Raw genomic sequence first — 5,491 nt, 5'->3', positions numbered from 1 at the left:
GGGAAAGAATAACATTTGCTTAGCATATTTATAGGTTTAATTTGTCCCTATATCTATTACAGACCTTCTGTTTCTAGTTAGAAAGTCACTGGTGATGGGAACTCCCACCTTCACAATGAGAAGCAATATTAACTATATAATCATAGTTAAAAAAGAAAACCTCAGTGATCTAAGGACTCAAAGAAACCCAAATGAACTAAATCCTAATAAGTGATGAGGCCTTCCTGGGGGAGAAGAGACCTTCTCTAGCACAACAGCAGTAGGAGGTGAGGGAGAAACTAGCCAAATTTTTAACAAACTTCATGTCTGCATGTGGGCTGGAGTGAAGGATTGGAAGCTGTAGCCACAGAGCAGCCTTCATCAGCCCATCACGGACCTTCACCAAGTATGCCAAGTAACCAAGGTTGGAGTCATGACGGGAGAGATGAGAGCCAGCTACGTGAGGCCTTCCCCTCCTGCAAGGCAGCAGCTACTGAAGGCTGGGACAGGGCAGCGGTATGGAGAGGAATCCCTCAGAGTCTCTCAGGTGCCTTGTTAGTCTGAATCACATCGTAGACCCCAGTGGTTATTCAAAGGATGAGAAGAGCCCTCTCTCCCTGACATTAGGAATGATAAAGGTAGTAACTTTATCATTGGATCATATTTGATCCCTCAAGGTTGTGGCTCTTTGTTTTACAGCCACATGCAGAGCCACAGCTACCCGAATGTTTGCTCTGTGCCAGAAAGGCTGTGCTCAGAGGCTGTAATAGGGGTCTCAACAAATGTCCTGGGCACTCTAGATTTAAAACTGTAATGTTTAACCTAACTACTTTAGGAGAACTTCATCAAATGTGGGCTATTATTATGGCAGCTGAGTGAGCAGGACAGAGTCTGAAGAGAAACCTGCCATTCATAGGCTTAATTATTGATCTCTGGGTAAGGAAGTAGCTAAAGAAAAGAAAAACTTCTGTAAACTTGCCTGTCATGAAGACAGTTTGCTAAAAAAAAAACCCATAGGAGCTGATTTTATGTTCATTTTATTCTTTAACAGGAAAAATCTAGAGTGTTGTTTTATATGAAAATTCTCCATGTGAACTTGTTAAGAATTAGATCCAAGTGTATAGTCTGTTTCCTGAATGGCTTTGGTAACATATAGCTGCATAGATGGACTTCCTATCTGTGATGCTAGTGAGGCTCTTGGGCCATAGTAGAGACTGAATGATTGACCATGGGCCACCATCTATCTGCCAGGTGAAGAACCACAACTAGCTGAGGTGCTTGCTGAAGGCAAAGGAAATACAGAATGTGTAGCAGCAGAAGGTAGTTGAAAATACCAGCTATGACCACATAACCAGTTACAGAAACAAGGACTGTAATTTTCATTTGAATTTCTTCCTTATTTTGTTATGAATATATTTGTGGGCATATATACATATATCAAGCAAAAATCTTTGTTTTCTTCCCTCTCTTATTTTCTTCTTATGTAACATAAAATGTATTGACTTTATATCAGTATTTAAATATTGTTAATTTTACATCATAGTATTTAAGTTATAGGGTATCAGGAGAAGAATAAATATCACTCGAGGATTTTATCTTCTTTTCTTGGGAAGGGATAATGCACTTTTGGTGTTACACAGGATAACTGTTTCATGTTGGGTGGAATTATGATTTTATTATTGTCTTTATTTGGAGATTAAGTTTAAGAAATTGTGTACGGGTGCCAAGTTGACAAGGGGTAGACGTGTGATGATTCATGTTATGTGACAACTTGACTGGTATACAGGATGCTCAGATAGCTGGTAAAATCATTTCTGGGTTTGTCTGTGGAGGCATCTCCAGAAGAAGTTAGGATTTGAATCAGTAGACTGAGTGAAGAAGATTGCCTTCATTAATGTGGGTGGGCATCAAACAATCCATTGAGGGCCTGAATAGAACAAAAATGTGGAGGAAGGGTGAATTTGCTCTCTCTGCTTGAGATGAGACATCTATCTTCTCCTGCCCTTAGACATCAGTGTTTCTGGTTCTCAAATTTTTGGATTCAGACTTGGACTTAAAATCCAGTCCCCATCAGACCAGAAATCCATCAAGCTCAAGGGTCTACAGGTATCTATCAGGAAAAAACCTGCCTATGTGGGGAAACTGGCCATGTTCAGATACTCAATGTTTAGGTACCGTTGCCAACTCACGTGACTGTTTTTTGATTTATTCAGGTATTTACCTGATGCCCTCTGTGTGCTGGACACTTCTCTAGGAACTAGGAATTCTTCAGTGAAAAAGGTCCAGGGGATCCTTGACCTCATGGAGCTTACATCCTAGCTTGAGAGAGAAAGACAACAAACAAATCAACAAGTAAATAATATATAAGATGGTGATAAATGCTATGGAGAAAAATAAGACAGGAAGAAGGGTTAGAGAGGCACAGAGGGAAGACTTAAGGAACTTAAATTAATAAGAAAAAGACTAACACTACACAAATACAGAAAATAAGTCAATGGAAATATAGGTGTAAGTTATAAACAAGCATTTCACAGAAAAGGAGAGCTGAGTGCCTAATAAACATACAAAAATATATCACTAGTCATCAGGAAAAGAAAAATTAAAATAATGACACACCATCTCCTAAAGTTCCATCAGCTCAAATTACAGTTGGAAAATACCAATTTTTGTCAAGGCTGTGCAATAACAGACACTCTCATCAACTTTAGGTAAGTGGTATAAAAATTGGCTCAGTCTTTTTGGAAAGCAGCTGGCATATTTTACTGAAGTTGAATAGATGCATACTAAACAAGTCCACTCCTAGTACCAATTTCTGTATCAGTCAGAAAGCTAGATAATGCTTTGGGTAACAGACCCAATACATGGCCCATGATACGTGGTCATTATGGGTTGACTGGAGATCAGACTGTATGTCATTGTCACCCCTTCTCAGGGATTCGTGCTGATGGACCAGCTACTATGTGGAACCCTTCCAGCACTATAGAAGAGAGAAAAGAACATTGCCTGTATTGCGTCTCAAACCTTCTGCCCCAAAATGTCACATATCACTTTAGCTCACATTTCATTAGCCCAACATGGCCATACCTAAATTACGTGGGCAGTGAAGTGTAATCCTGACATGAGCCTTGATGGGAAACAGCAGCAGAATATATGTGATCAGCCTTAATGATGTTTACAGCACATGCCCTAGAGAAACTCTTGCAGACACATACTGGGAGCCACATACAGAAATCCCATGCAGCACTGTTTATAAAATCACAAAATGTCCATCAACAGTAAAATGGATAAACAAATTGTGTTATATTCACAAATGAAATACTAAACAGCAATGAACAAAATGAACTACTGCTACACTATTATGGTTAATTCTCAAAATGTTGAGTGTAAAAGAAAGGCATAGAAATATACTGTGTGATTCATTTATACAAAGTGCGAAATCAGAAAAAATAAACAACATATTGTGTTGGGATATGTACATATGTGGCAAAACTATTGGAAAAGCAAGCAAATGAGTAATTAGAAATACAGGGTTTTGTGTACTTCTCGGCAAGCAAGGGTTGGAGGAGGAAGGGGGATCTCAGAGGGGAGCACACACATATGGATTCAAAGATACTGGTTATATTCTATTTTTTTAAGTTGGCTGCTGGTAGATGAATTTTATTTTTTTTTTATTCTTAAAATATATATATCTTAGTCTGCTTGGGCTGCTATAACAAAAATGGGTGGGTTAAACAATAGAAATTTATTTCTCACAGTTGTGGGGCTGGAGGCTGAGAGGAGGATGCTGGAAAATTTGGTTCCTGATGAGAACCTTCTTCTTGGTTTGAATGTAGCCATTTATTGCCATATGGCAAAGAGAAAGATCATCTCTTTCATGTCTCTTAAGGGCACTAATCCCATTCATGAGGGCCCCACCCTCATGATCTAATTACATCCTAGAGGCCCCACCTCCAAATCAGCTATACATATCTTGCATGTATGATATTTCACAATAAAAATAGAGGTCTTTAAAGTAACCTTTCCTGAACAAGTGACTTGATTGTCTGCCTTTAATGGCAACTTCTTGGATTCTCATTCTGCTAAGCACACATACCCAATGCCAATGCCAAGGGACGGACCTCCCTAAATGGTGACATTGAGGGAAGAGGGGTTGGGTTCTACTTTGAAGACAGTTGATTTTTACTGGACAGTCCATGTCAACAGAGAAGTCTTTTCAGGATCCTGAAAAGACTTTTCTCTCACCTGTTCTGTGGTTCAGTGTGGCTTAATGGATATCCCATATTACAAATTGTCTGAGAAGAATTGTCTGTACTACAATTGTGTACAATTTACCTGTTTTATATTACTCTCTCCACTGTTCTCTGAACTCTAGAAGGGCAGGGAGATTTGTTTTTCATGATTGCAATGCCAGCAACCAACATAGAGGTTTTTGTTTTTGTTTTTTTAACATCTTTATTGAGGTATAATTGCTTTACAATGGTATGTTAGTTTTTGCTTTATAACAAAGTGAATCAGTTATACATATACATATGTTCCCATATCTCTTCCCTCTTGTGTCTCCCTCCCTCCCACCCTCCCTATCCCACCCCTCCAGGTGGTCACAAAGCACCAAGCTGATTTCCCTGTGCTATGCGGTTGCTTCTCACTAGCTAGCTACCTTACGTTTGGTAGTGTATATATGTCCATGCCTCTCTCATGCTTTGTCACAGCTCACCCTTCCCACTCCCCATATCCTCAAGTCCCTTCTCTAGTAGGTCTGTGTCTTTATTCCTGTCTTACCCCTAGGTTCTTCATGACATTTTTTTTAACATCTTTATTGGGGTATAATTGCTTTACAATGGTGTGTTAGTTTCTGCTTTATAACAGAGTGAGTCAGTTATACATATATATATGTTCCCATATCTCTTCCCTCTTTGTCTCCCTCCCTCCCACCCTCCCTATCCCACCCCTCCAGGTGGTCACAAAGCACCAAGCTGATTTCCCTGTGCTATGCGGTTGCTTCTCACTAGCTAGCTACCTTACGTTTGGTAGTGTATATATGTCCATGCCTCTCTCATGCTTTGTCACAGCTCACCCTTCCCACTCCCCATATCCTCAAGTCCCTTCTCTAGTAGGTCTGTGTCTTTATTCCTGTCTTACCCCTAGGTTCTTCATGACATTTTTTTCCCTTAAATTCCATATATATGTGTTAGCATACAGTATTTGTCTTTCTCTTTCTGACTTACTTCACTCTGTAATGACAGACTCTAGGTCTATCCACCTCATTACAAATAGCTCAATTTCGTTTCTTTTTATGGCTGAGTAATATTCCATTGTATATATGTGCCACATCTTCTTTATCCATTCAACCGATGATGGGCACTTTGGTTGTTTCCATCTCCTGGCTATTGTAAATAGAGCTACAATGAACATTTTGGTACATGACTCTTTTTGAATTATGGTTTTCTCAGGGTATATGCCCAGTAGTGGGATTGCTGGGTCATATGGTAGTTCTATTTGTAGTTTTTTAAGG

The sequence above is a fragment of the Lipotes vexillifer genome, unplaced genomic scaffold, assembly GCF_000442215.2.
Source record: "Lipotes vexillifer unplaced genomic scaffold, Lipotes_vexillifer_v1.1 scaffold554, whole genome shotgun sequence".
Lineage (NCBI taxonomy): Eukaryota > Metazoa > Chordata > Mammalia > Artiodactyla > Lipotidae > Lipotes > Lipotes vexillifer.
The sequence above is the reverse complement of the archived record's forward strand: the minus strand, read 5'-3'. Positions refer to the sequence as shown.